The 14,915-nt window shown below is 33.8% G+C and overlaps 1 long non-coding RNA gene across 2 annotated transcripts in view; it reads left to right on the top strand.

The window, feature by feature from the left end:
* Positions 1-14,915, top strand: part of LOC102132238 (uncharacterized) — a 159,917-nt gene that overhangs the window by 127,574 nt on the left and 17,428 nt on the right. The gene's annotated exons all lie outside the window — the stretch shown is intronic.

Here is a 14,915-nt window from a genome sequence, read left to right as displayed (position 1 = left end):
GGAAGTTTTCACTCAGGAATAAAATGAAAAACATCACTTTCAAATATTTATTCCATGACCCTTCTGGTGTATGATTTGAACATTTCTAAAGTACATTTTAGGCCCAGTGTGGTGGGTAATCCCAGCACTTTTGGAGGCTGAGGCCAGCAGATCACTTGAGGTCAGGAGTTCAAGACCAACCTGGCCAACATAGTGAAACCCTGTCTCTACTGAAAATACAAAAATTCGTCTGGCTTACTGGCACAGGCCTGTACTCCCAGCTGGTTGGGAGGCTAAGGCACGAGAATTGGTTGAACCCAGGAGGGGAAGATTGCAGTGAGCTGAGATTGTACCACTGCACTTCAGCTGAGCGACAGAGTAAGACTCTGTCTCAGAAAACAAATGTAGTGCATTTTATGAAACAAAACCAAGCTACAAATTGTTAAATTGCATTACCTTTGACCTAAAACTGCCTCTGTATTTTGAATTTCCACACAGAAAACTGCAACCTAACTTAATATTAAAAAAAAAAAAAATACTGTAACCTAAGAGTAGATTCTTATATCAAACATCTGTGTCTCAGCCAATCAGAGCAACCAAGCTTTAGCCAATCACAGGTGGGCCACCTATCAGATCATGTTTATATAAGGCAAATGCTAAGCTATAACCCATCAAGCTCTTTATGTGTGTCAGTTTCTTTTTCTGGCTATAAATGCTGCCTGTCCACGTTCCTGAATGGAACTCTGTAAACCTCTCCTGGTTCAGAGTGCTGCCTGATTCATGAATAGTTTTTTGCAAAAATAGACTCTGTTAAATTTAACTTGTCTGAAGTTTTTACATACACACACACACACACACACACACACACACACACACACACCTGGTCCATCTTTCTCAGCTTTTACTTCTGTTATGGTGACAGGAGAATAGGATTCAGATTTTCTAGAGTGAAGGGTGAAAAAGAATCAGGTGGTGAAATAAAGCAGTATTCATTAACATACAGCACTTACATGCATTTCTGATCCTGAACTAATTGGCATTTCTTAAATATGCCTTATGTTTTCAAGTATTTTCCTTTTTAATTAGAATGGCTTCAGCACCTCATCTCTACATATGAAAATTATATTAATCCTTTTATTTTAAAATTTCTTAAAGTCATCTCTTAACATCCATGTAAGTCCTACCTAAGTGAAAGTCCTGTCCTAATTGCTTATAATTGGATATGATTTCCCCTTTCTTGGACTGCATAACAATTTATTTATAATTTCTTATGACAAATATTTTGTTTTTCATTATCATTTTTATTTTATTATTATTTCACCTTGATCCATCATCACACTTTAAAGACCTAGAGGACAAAGACTTTTTTTAAAACTCTGCATACACCATTGTATCTAACAGAATTAGCTTCCCCTCAACAAAAACTGAATTAAATTGGTCTGCCAGATTTTGTGAGTAACTTTAACAGTATTATGTTCTCTCTGTCAAGATACTAGTTGAACATCTGAAATTCAGAAATATAATTTCCCAATTATCTTAGCATACAATAAATACAAGAGAAGAGCTATGTAATTGTGGCCTCTTGACTAACTTCAGCAGTCCAAATGCCACATATTACACTTATTACACTTATTACAGCTGAATTAAAATGAACTAGTGAGAAAATGTTTAATAATTGTGCACAACATTTAACCCTATACAAAAAAAGATAAAAATATACCATTCTTATTATTTATAAGTCATTATAAATGAATGACATTAAACATATATAAATATATCCAGGATACATGAAAAATAAATGGTAGAGTCACAGATTAAAAGTCATCTTCTAAAATCATGGCTAATATAACCCTTATTTTGCAAATGGAATGTCTTAGTATATTACTTCGTTGTCCTAAAACTATTGCTTAATTTTGAGGGACTTCATCTAAGCTTCTTAAAATATGACATGGTAATAATTAGCATAATTTGTATGAATAACAAATAACAATGATGATATTGCAGTTCTTCTAATGAAATAATTCGTTATTTAAGCTGTCGAAGCATTATTCATGACAGCTACCCTATCAACAGAGGAGTTAATTCAATGCACATGGAAGAACAGTTTAAATATTAAACAATCAATCAATCATTCTCTCATCCTAGTTAATGAACAAAGACTATTACCTCAGATTTTTGCCCTTTACTGAAAGTCTCAACATAATCAAATTGGAATTTTCTAGATAATATAGTGAGTTAACATTTATACTCCATATTCATATATGTTTACATAGATTAGAATTCCTTAGAAGTAATATATTTGCTAATAATCACTCAAATTGTTACGTGATCAAAGAATTTAGTTTGAATCCTTTGCATATATTTTATTAAAATGGAGGGTTTCTTTCAAAACTAACAGAGGTTGGTTACTAATTTGCACAAATATTGTATGCATGAGATTAATTTTGCTGTGTTTCACGGTATGCAAGACAAATTTTTATTACCACATGGCTATGGACTAATACTATGAAAAAGCCTGAATTATATATAGAACAATTCCAATTTTGTAACTGTAGGCTATAAAAGTGAAGTAACTTAACCATGATCCTTATTGGACTCTTGTAAATATATGAGTAGAGCATGTCTGTAGTTAAGGACATGTACTTTAATAAGGGCCAAAGGCTAAAACATATTTTAACAGAAAGAGATATTGTGCAGTTATGTCCCAGACCTCCTGACAATGTCCAAGAAATCAGCATATAAAAATGAACAGAGGCAAAGTATTAGACCTTTTGTTGATTGTTGATAGGCTGGAATTAGAAAATCTTATCATGGATAGCAGGCTTTTCCGAAGAAACCAACAATCACTCAAGCCTTACTCTGTTAAAAAGAGTTATGGTGAGGAAATGTTGGGGATTCTTTGTAAAAAATTACATCTTAGATTGCCTCTTACTGCTAGTTGGTGGTACAAATTAAGTGTGCAATAAATAATATATGTATATGTAATTAATATATAGAAATTATTTAGAATGAACTTTTGTGATAAAGTAATGCTTTAAAAATAAGAATCATTAAGAGTTCATCTCTAAAATTCTTACACTGAAAAGTTATTATGAATTAATTTGAAACAGCTTTATAAAAAGGTTGGTAAGAAAATACATACCAGAAGATTCAACCATTATTAGCCATTTAACTATTAACTGTTTGAGATCATTTATTTTATGAGGTCTAGAAAATAGAGTTTGTGATTTACAAAAGAAAAAATGTTTACAAAATAATTTAAAACAAAAAGAGTACAACATAGTTTTTAAAAATTTTTTTCATTCTACTGAATTGATGGAATATATATCATTTAATATTAGCTAATCACATCACAATTTTGTCAGATATTTTCTCCTTCACAATCCTATATTGAGAACAATCCACAATGTAATATAAATATAATGTACATTTAAAAAATCAAAATTGAAATTCTGAAGATATATGCAGGATGTCTTGAAAGCAATGGAAGTGATATTAGAGAACTGCAGCTGTTGGAATTACAAATTATGTACATAATATAATACATGTCAGTATTAAAACAGCTAACCACTGATGAAAAAACTTACTAAGGATCTTGAAAATATTTATTTTTTTATTTTAAGCTAATTTTCCAAACAAACTTTATTGTGTCCTCTCCTTATATAAAATTTCAGTCTTTGCTTTAAGATGATTTACTTTGAGTGACTTTTTGTTTTTCCTGGAACTGATCATGGTAGATAATGAGAAGCTCCTTCATTAAAAGAAACTAGAAATGTAACCGTAACATGCAAAAAGGCAGACAAACAAACAAAAGTATGCAGAAATTGTTCAGAAAGACTTTTGAATGTGTAAAAATGAATTGGGTTTGAATTTCGGAAGATGAAATAGAAAAGCAACCAGCGCCTGTGAACACCAGAGATAAAGGTTCCTTCCCATGTGACTTCAGACAAGCTCTAAGCTTAGGGTCAATAAATCCAAAGAACAAAAGATGAGAAGAAGAGATTGTCTACGTAATTTATTACAGAACTTTAATTAAAACATCTCAGCCAGCTTGAGCTTTCCTCTTTTATCCCACTGCCCCACTAGGGTTGCAGCTGGATTTAAAACTAAGACCTGCTCTTTATTCATGGCAGATATGGTACACAGGTAGCTGCAAATGTAGATGTCAAGGCCCCCCAAAAAGAAATCATAGCTTCTGAAGGGAACATTTAAAAAAATGGAAGACCATGACTTTTTCCTAGTAATGAAATTTACTGAAGGACTGTAGTCAGAGTAAGTCCTCCTTCCTTTGGAAACTGTGCTATGTTTAGGCATTCTGCAGTGAAGCATCCTCTGACATGGCGCCTGTCATAGCCTTCCTTACTAAGCAAGAGACCTCCTGTGGAACAGACTCACAGAACAGAAAAGGAAGTCTATATCAATGCTTTATGTTAAACACTTGGTCTTTGCATGTAAAAATGAATGAAAAACCAATGATTACCATACTTATGTGGAATAAGAAAGACATGAATAAAGGACCACATTGATACCAAACAATTCAGGAAAAGACCATTAAAAATAAAAATACTAATAACACACGCCAAAGAAATTCCGAGGAGAAGTTGGGTAGTCAAAAATATACATTGAAAAATAGACTTAGCTATATGAAAATAAACAGCAAAGAGAGCAAGTAAAATTGCACAATTTTTGGAATAGAAAAAATCCATGAATAAATCAAATAATATATTAGCGGGCTAAAAGCCATCTGCTTGTTAAAAAAAAAAAAAGATAATGTTTTTCTTCATGGTTACAAAGGGTTAAGAACTGTTCTATACACTTGATGTTATTCTTAACTTACCCAATTCTCATAATAAATCCAAACATTTGATTCTCCTATCATCTCATTTATAAATGAGGAAACTGACTCCGAGTGAATTTGAGTAACTTGCCTACGACAATATAGCTTGTTGGTAGGCAGCTACATTTTGAATGCTGGTGGTTCTGTGAATAAAACAGACACACCTATCAGTTAAGTTTCAATGATTTTGAAGGCAAAGTGAAAGGGGTACCCAAATGTTTACAGTAAAAACTATGAAGAGTTTAAAAATATAAAAGAAAAATAAGGTGAAAAGTCTGATGAGTTATGTTAATTCAATTACAGCAAAAACACAAGAAAAATTTCCTGATTTTAAAAAATGTATCTTAAAATTGAAAGGATCCATTCAATGAAATCAGAAGAAATTTGATGACTTGCTCTTTAACATAACTAGGTCAAATCTTGGAACACAAAGGAGGGTGAAAATTCTAAATGTATCCAGAAGCAAAGCCAAGTTACGCATAATATAACAAAATAAGAATGACTGATTCAGTTTTGTATCAGCAGCAATTGCATCTGGAGGCAAAATGTTTTTGGACGTGCACAAATTTATAAAATATACTAATATGTTTAGCAACAAACACATATAATATTTTATGTTTGTGTTTTTCAAGGCTTTTTAAGAAAGGTCACAAAGTGTATCAAAATTTGGCATTCCTCAGGAAAATGAATATAAAACTGTGTTGAAACTTGTCCTGCCAAATGGGGAGAAATGAATGTATATCCTTCAGAGAAAAGTCTCTCAAAATAACTCTTCAATAGAAGAGGACATTAATTTAGGAAAGCCTTTTAAAAAATTGAGTGTCACTTAACAATAACTGCAATATTAGAATTTGTGTTGGGGAAAACAAATGTCTCCATTTATGAAAATAATGAGCAGTGGATTTAGAATGAAAAGGGATACAAGATTCAAGAAATGCTATGAATTCTCTATGGTCTAGAAGAGGTAGAATAAGTTACATAAAAATTAAAAGATTAATCTGTGAGATATTCTCTGTAGTATGACCACAGTTTAATCACTTGGTTTTAACCCTATTTTTTTTTTCCTTTGGGAGTAATCACATCACTGGATGTACAATGACTCATATGAATGTAATGTTATAAATTATGTTTATGTGTTTTATAATTTTAAAATTGACCTGCGAAACATTAATAGCTTAGCTATAGCTACAGAGTTAAATGCAATATTTATAGACAATATAAACATAAATTATTTCATATAATTGTGCTTCTGTACAAACACAGTTTTCTATCACTATTTCAATTAAAGCAGGTGGGTGTTAGTTTAATTAAAGAAGTTATATGTCTTCTAAATGCTATTAGACTCCATAAATTTTGCTTATTTTGTATAAATATTTAGATAGAATTATGTAATAGATATCTATCAGGTCTATCCTTTCTGTTACACATTCTGTATATGACTATAATGTTCCTTTATTTTTCAACATCTTGATATAAAAGCATTTTGAAGAGCAGGGTCTGGGAAGAACTAAACTGGTAGGCAAATTAACTCTGGTGCATTTTTATTCTATTGTAATTGCTTTTTCTATAAATGAGAAACATGTTCTCCTTTTGCTTTCCATTTATTCTCCTTCCCTCTCTTCACCCTGTCTTTATATACTAAATTAGGCAAAAATGAAGAAGTGAAAGTCAAGTATAAGAAAAAAATTGGTAGAGAATACCATTGGTTTGTTTATTTTATTTGTTTACTATATTGCCAACTTCTCTTTAGTTAAATTAATTACCTTTCACTCTCCAAAATCAATGCTGATATTCAAGTTCAGGCAGTTCTAAATCTATTTCAGTTGCTAGCTAATAATCAGTATTTTGAAAAAGGTATATCTCTAGTTGAGGGATTGTATGTGAGAGTGGAAATGGTTAATGTTATTAAAATTAGATACAATGTTTTAAGCAATCCAGAAGAGATTAGGTGATATAAGAAAAAAATAAATCAAATTATTGTTATGGTACCTAACCTTACACCAATTTCAAGGCCAATCTAATACAAAATAATTTGAAAACAGTGACATCTTTTGGTTGTGTTTTATTTTTAATTCCATTTGTAAATATGCTGTCTGCTTAACTACCAAAAGATAGACTCTCTTTGGGTTTCATGACTTTAAAATCCTAGGACCTAAGTAGGATTGTCAGGAAACATAATTGTAGGAACAAACAATAAAATCCCCAACTTTAGCAGCTACAAATTGTCACATTAAGTATTCCAGAGCATCCCTCCCCTCTCAGTAAAAAATTGCAGTTGAGTTTAACATACTAAAACCCTTTGACTGCCAGAGGCATTGGAATTGCTTTACTGATAATACTTTCAGAAACCTCAGGGGGTTTAATACGGGTGAGCTCCCTGGTGGTTGATTAATACTTTGTCTCCTAAAATACTGCTAGGCTTATATGTTGTTTATACTAGCCATTCCACATATAACAATGCAGAATCAGCAGAGAAGTTTTGCTTTGAAGTTGTACTCCCACTTTACAGTAGTGGTTGTAACAGAGGTTCTTAAAATATCAGCAACAATCTACCAAAAGGAACTACTTCATTCACGAGTAAATGAGATTAACTTGGTTATCCAGTCCATAGCCAGATTTTGCTGTTTTGTTTCACTATTGTTTTCTTTGGGGTTGGGAGAGGGTAGAATATCCTCTAGCTTATGTGAGAGCCACCAACTAGAGAATAAACTGCACTACCAGCCATATAACCATTTGTATTAAGAATTATAATTCCCTTGTTGTGCTTTGAACACAAATTGTAATTGTAATATCACTTTAACAGACCTTTCAACTATGTCATGCTCCAGAAATGAAATGTAATAAATATGACTCTACAGTGGTATAAGTGTGTGGTATTTTATATCTCAATATAATGTAAAGAGAATATTCTGTAGGCATTTTATTATTCTTGCATCTAAGAAAATCAAGTTAAAAACCATGAATATACTATTCTTTCAAGGAGAAAAATTAAGCTGATTTTAAGCAAAGAGCTTTACATATACTGTACTATAATAAATTCCTCATTTGGTATACCAGTGCTATATGAAAAGCAAATGTTTGGGTTTGCCTTTTCACTGAATTTTAATTCATTTGTTCTGAGGCAAGGAAAGCTTGTGTGTAGTTTGGAAAAGATTTGATGCATTTGCTAAAGATGTGAAATTTCTATGCCATCATTACTTTTTGCTTTAACACCACTCTCCTTTTTATAACATTTGATTATCTTCACTCCTTGCCTGCGAAAATGGAGATCATTGGTTTCAGAAACATATACTCATACATTTTTATATTAGCTGATTAGTTGAATAGATCTTATAAATACTCTATGTGGACTATTTCACAAATAAGTTTAGAGGAGCAAAGAGGATAATTATTATTATATTTTTGTAGGAACAAAACTCTGCCTAAATTTACAGTATGAGAGATAGACTTTAGAGTATAATGATGTCTTAGAAGTTAATAGAAAAATGAGTAGAGAAACCATGACAATAACAAATCCCATTTATTAGCACCAGCTATGTTTCGAACACTTTGCTTACCTATTCCTTCATTCTGTAGTAACTCATTCAAACAGATATAAAAAACAAAAACACAACGAAACAAACCCCAGGGTCCCTATTATGGTGTAATCAGGACTAGCCATAAAAACAATCAATCACAACTGTTGAAGCAGCTACAAACACAAAACACAGTTGGTGCAGAGCCATAATTTGAACCCAAATCTTCTCATGCTAAATTCAACTTTAAAAACCATACCATACCTCAAAGCTCAGGAAAAAAACAAAAAGAGAGAGAGAGAGAAAAAAAAGAGAAAAAAAAAAAAAACAAAAAAAGAGTGTACCATGCCAATGTTCCATATACTAATTTGATGAAAGTTTGTCAGGTCCCTGATATACTTCTTGCTTTCTTTTTTTGAAATGGAGTTTCACTCTTGTTGCCCAGGCTGGAGTGAAATGGCAAGATCTCAGCTCACTGCAGCCTCTGCCTCCCAGGTTCAGGCCATTCTCCTATCTCAGCCTCCAGTATAGCTGGGATTATAGGTACCCATCTCCTTGCCCAGCTAAGTTTTGTATTTTTAGTAGAGATGGGGTTTCACCATGTTGATCAGACTGATCTCAAACTCCTGACCTCAGTTGATCCACCTGCCTCGGCCTACCAAAGTGTTGGGTTTACAGGTGTGAGCCACTGCACACAGCCCCTGCTCTTTCTTATGTATCTTTTTTTTGTTTTTTTTTTTTTTTTAAGAAACAAGGTGTCACTTTGTCACCCAGGTTGGAGTGCAGTGTGGCACCATTATAGCTCACTGCAACCTCAAACTCCTCCTCGCTCAAGCAATCCTCCTCACTCAGTCTCCCTGGTAACCGGGACTATAGGTGCACACCATCACACCCAGTTAATTTTTTACAATTTTTGTAGAGACAGGGTCTTACAGTGTTGCCCAGGCTGTTCTTACTGCTGGCCTCAAGCAATTCTCCTGTCTCAGCCTCCCAAAGCACTGGGATTACAGATGTGAGCCACCTTGCCCAGCTCTTTCTTATATATCATTTTAAGAGATAAACAGGATTTCTTTCTTGTTTGCAGATAAACATTTTAGTGACATTTCTTTCACAGGCAAATGAGATTAACTCAAGAAAAATTCCATGGAATCTTCATCTCATGTTTGGTTTTTTAAAATGGAATTTTCCTTCTTGTAGCCTGCTGACGGGATAATTATGGAATAACGCTGAGTGACACAGTTATAGCTTCATGGTTTCTAAATATCACCTACAATGCCATGGCCATTGAGTCATGTTTTTACTTGTCTACAGTCCATCTTTTTTACGTGTCTTATAACAACTATTACAAATTTTTACTCTGTACAATATCTTCACTCAACTTGGTCCAGAGCAAATTAACAAAACATATTCAATGCTCAACCTTTTAACTTTCCGTAGTGCTCTGAGACCAAACTTATGTACATCTGAATTCTTTTTTACATTCCTCGTGCCTTGACCTCCCTCTTCTACTATTTTTTCTTTTGATTCACTTCACGTCCAGAATCTCTGAAAATAGTAACAAAAAAATTCCATTTCCTCAAATTAATTCACAGATCTACTGCCTTTGACTTCTACTCCAAAATTGCTGCTGAAGTAACTGATGCAAAAACCTGTTTTAAGTTTTCATTTAATCTGACCTATTGTTAGCATTTGACATTGCTACTCACCCACTGTATTTATGACTTTCCTCTTTCCACCTCGTGAGTCTACTCTTTCATATTCTCTCATTAATATAACTACTCTTCTTAGGATTCCTAACAAATTTCTCTCATTCTTCACGGTTTATAAATTTTTGTTGCTCTCTGTTCATTCATTGGTCAATTTCTTGCACCAGATGTTTTTCCTGTATGGCTTCAGCTTTGGAATAATCAATTCTTATGATTTGCAGGCAATGATGATAGCCATATCTAAACTCTTTCTCTGTTCTGGGATACTTTACCTTTTGTGTATCTCATAGACAACATAAAATTGAGTTCTTTCAGTCTAAATTAATTACTTCTTAGCCTACTTCTAAATTTTGCTTCTTCTTCTGTACTTGCTGTCTTGCTCAGTGATATCATCATTTACTTAGTTTTACAAATAAATATTAGAGTAAACCTCAGCTGCTGTCTTTCCCTCCCACTACTCGTTATACAATCAAATCCATCAATATGTTCTATTATTTTATCAATTAAATAGATTTTGGAATATAGCTTAAATTTATCATCTAGGTATTGACTTCAATTATTATTATTTATTTTTATTTTTTTGCAGACGGGGTTTCACTCTATTGCCCAGGCTGGAGTACAGTGGTGTGATCTTGGCTTACTGTGGCTTTAACCTCCTGGGCTCAAGCAGTTCTCCCATTTCAGCTTCTCTGGTAGCTGAAACTATAGGCACATGCCACCACACCTAGCTATGTTTTTATCTTTATTTTTATTTTTTTGTAGAGATAAGGTCTCACTATGTTGTCCCAGCTGGTTTCAAATTCCTGGACTCAAGTGATCCACCCACCTTGTCCTCCTAAAGTGCTGGGATTATCATATTACAGAGAAGAGCCACCACATCCAGCTCCAATCCAGATTTTAGAACATGAAGTTAAGAAAAAAAAAAAGAAAGAAAAGAAACATAATCATTGAGGAAAATACCATGGTGTATTTGTATTTGCCTTTTAAAGAGTAAACACAAGGTTAAATAAAAGTGTTTAATCACACAGCCACTCAATTTTATGATCCTGCTTTAAATCGTAAAGCCATGTAGTCCAAAAAAAAAAAAAATGCTAAAACTCAATTCATTCATGTCTTTTTTTCATTACTTTTATTGTTTTTTTTTTTTTTCAGTTCAGATTTTCATGATGATGCACCAAATCTCTTAACTGTTCTTTCTGTCTTAGAAATGTTTCCTCTCTACTGTTATTGTCCTGCTTTTTGTGTTTTTTTTACTTTATTTAGGTTTAGTTTTCTAAAAGACAATTTTTAGATACGCTTTTTGAAGCAGAATTGCATATCAACTTCACTATATTGAAACTATTCACACGTGCAAAGAAAATTGACCTTTTAGACATGATGTGCCGGTAATTCAGTATTATAAGCCACTTTACCAAAACTAGTTTTTAGTTGACTTTTGAAAATTTAGTTTTTGTAATAATTTAGAGAGTCTATTTTCCATGTTTGTTAAATAGGTTTATTGTAAGGAAAAATTATCTGTCTCTTAAATTTTAGTTCTTTATATCTGTCCACCTTCCCTACATTCTTCCCATAGAGGTGTTTCATATTATGGAGGTAGGTATGGTTTATCTGACCCAGTGGCCTCTGCTGTGGTGACTGTATAATTCTTCGTGTGCGTGCGTGTGTGTGTTTGTGTGTGTGTGTGTGTGTGTGTTGTGACAGAGTCTCACTCTGTTGCCCAGGCTGGAGTGCAGTGTCATGATCTCGGCTCACTGCAACCTCTGCCTCCTGGGTTCAAGCAGTTCTCCTGCCTCAGCCTCCTGAGTAGGTGGGATTACAGGTGCATGCCACCACACTCAGCTGATTTTTGTATTTTTAGTAGAGATGGGGTTTCACCATGTTGGTCAGGCTGATCTCGAACTCCTGACCTTGTGATCCACCCGCCTCGGCCTCCCAAAGTGCTAGGATTACAGGTGTGAACCACCACGCCTGGCAACTGTATAACTCTTACCTGGCACCTTCCCACATGTCCAGTGGTGCTCTACCTTAGCTGACACATGCACAGGTCTCAGAGTTTCTGCCATGTGCTCCACTTGAATCATGTATTGTCTGCTTGCATGGCAGCCTTAATTTTTCTCTTCTATTTAATTTTTAATTTTTGTGGGTATATAGTACATGTATATATTTATGGGACATATGCGGTATTTTTGTACAGGCATGCAATGTGAAAGAAGCACATTATGAAGAATGGGGTATCTGTCGCCTCAAGCATTTATCCACTGAGTTGCAAACAATCCAATTACACTCTAAGTTATTTTAATATCTACAGTTATTATTTACTATAGTCACCCTGTTGCGCTATCAAATAGAAGATCTTATTCATTCTTTCTAACTATGATTTTGCACCTATTAACTATCTCCATCTCCCCTACACCCCAACTGCCCTTCCCAGCCTCTGGTAACCATCCTTCTACTCTCTACATCCATAAGTTCAATTGTGTTGGTTTTTAGATCCCACAAATAAGTGAGAACAGGCAATGTTTGTCTTTCTGTGTCTGGCATATTTTCACTTAACCTAATGATCTACATTTCCATCCATGTTGTTGTAAATGACTGGATCTCATTTTTTTGTGTGGCTGAACAGCACTCGATTATGTATTAGTACCACATTTTGTTTATCCATACATCTGTTGATGGGCAGTTAGGCTGCTTCTAAACCTTAGTTATTATAAACAGTGCCACAACAAATAAGAGGTGCAGATATCTCTTCGACATACTGATGTCCTTTCTTTGGGGTGTGTACCCCGCATTGGGATTGCTGGATACTATGGTAGCTCAGTTTTTAGAGGAATTTTCAAACTGTTCTTCATAGTGGTTGTACTAATTTACATTTCTACCAACAGTGTACAAGGGTTTCATTTTCTCCACATGCTGCCAGTGTTTATTATTGCCTATCTTTTGGATATAAGCCATTTTAACTGGGATGAGATGATATCTTATATTTTTGATTTGCATTTTCTCTCATGATCAATGACATTGAGTATCTATTCATTTCTATGCCATTTGTATGCCTTCTTTTGAGAAATGTCTATTCAAATATTTTGTCCATCTTTTGATCAGATTATTAGATTTTTTTCCTATGGAGTTGTTTGAGCTCCTTATACATTCTGGTAGTTAATCTCTTGTCAGATGGGCAGTTTGCAAATATTTTCTCCTATTCTGTGGGCTATCACTTCACTTTTTTGATTGTATCCTTTACTGTGCAGAAACTTTTTAACTTGATGAGATGCCATTTGTGCATTTTGCCTTCGTTGCCTGTGCTTGTGGGGTATTGCTCAATAAATTTTTGCCTAGACAGTTGTGGAGAGTTTCATTTTGGTAGTTTTATTTTGGTAGTTTCATGGTTTGAGGTCTTAGATGTAAGTCTTTAATCTACTTTGATTTTATTTTTTTTTTTTTGTATATGGCAAAAGATGGGGCTCTAGTTTCGTTGTTCTGCATGTGGATCTCCAGTTTTCTTAGCACCATTTATTGAAGAGGCTATCTTTTCCCCAGTGTGTGTTCTTGATACTTTCATTGAAAATGAATTCATAGTAGGTGTGTGGATTTGTTTCTGGGTTTTCTATTCTGTTGCATTGATCTATGTGTCTGTTTTTATGCCAGTACCATGTTCTTTTGGTTACTACAGCTCCATAGTATAATTTGAAGTCAGGTAGTATGATTCCTCTCATTTTGCTCATTTTGCTTAGGATAGCTTTGGCTATTCTCTGTCTTTTGTGGTTTCATATAAATTATATAATATTTTTATTTATGTGAAGAATGTCATTGGTATTTTAAAAGGGATTGCATTGAATCTGAAGATTGTTTTGGGTAGTATGAATATTTTAACAACGCTGATTCTTCCAATCCCTGAACATGGAATATTTTTTCATGTTTTTGGTGTCCTCTTCAATTCCTTTCATCAGTGTCTTACAGTTTTCATTATAGAGATCATTCACTTTTTGGGTTAATTCCTAGGTATTTTATGTGTGACTATTGTGAATGGGACTATTTTTTATTTCTTTTTGTACATCGTTCAGTGTTGGCATATAGAAATGCTACTGATTTATGTATGTTGATGTTACAGGCTACAGCTTTGCTGAATTTGTTCATCAATTCTAATAGTTTCTTGTGGGGTCTTTATGTTTTTCAAAATAGAGGATAATGTCATCTGGAAATAAGGATATTTTGACCTATTCCTTTCCAAGTTGGACACTCTTTATATCTTCCTCTTGTCTGATTGCTCTAGCTAGGATTTCCAGCACTATGTTGAATAACAGTGGTGACTGTGGGCATTCTTGTCTGTCCCAGCTTATAGAGGAAAGGCTTTCAGTTTTCCCTCATTTTAGTGTAATACTAGCTGTGTGAGTCTGTCATACACAGCTTTTATTATGTTGAGATATGTTTCTGCTATCACCAATATTTTTGGTTTTTGTCATGAAGGGTTGTTGAGTTTTATCAAATGCTTTTTTAGCATCAATTGACGTGATCGTATGTTTTTTACCCTTCATTCTGTTGATATGATATAACATATTGATTGATTTGTGTATGCTGAACCATGCTCATATCACAGGGATAAATCCCACTTAGCCATGACAAATGATCTTTCTAACATATAGTTTAATTCAGTTTGATAATATTTCCTTGAGGATTTTTGCATTAATATTAATCAGAGATATTGGCATGCTGTTTTCTTTTTATGATGTGTCTTTGTCTGGTTTTGGTATCACAGTAACACTGGTCTTATAGAATGAGTGTGGAAGTATTTCCTCCTCCTCTATTTTTTGGAATAGTTTGAGTGGGATTGGTATTGGTTTTTCCTTAAATGTTTGGTAGAATTTAGCAGTGAAGCCATTAGGA

Source organism: Macaca fascicularis, chromosome 17 (genome assembly GCF_037993035.2).
Source record: "Macaca fascicularis isolate 582-1 chromosome 17, T2T-MFA8v1.1".
In the NCBI taxonomy this organism is placed as follows: Eukaryota; Metazoa; Chordata; class Mammalia; order Primates; family Cercopithecidae; genus Macaca; species Macaca fascicularis.
This window is presented reverse-complemented; position numbering and strand designations above follow the sequence as displayed.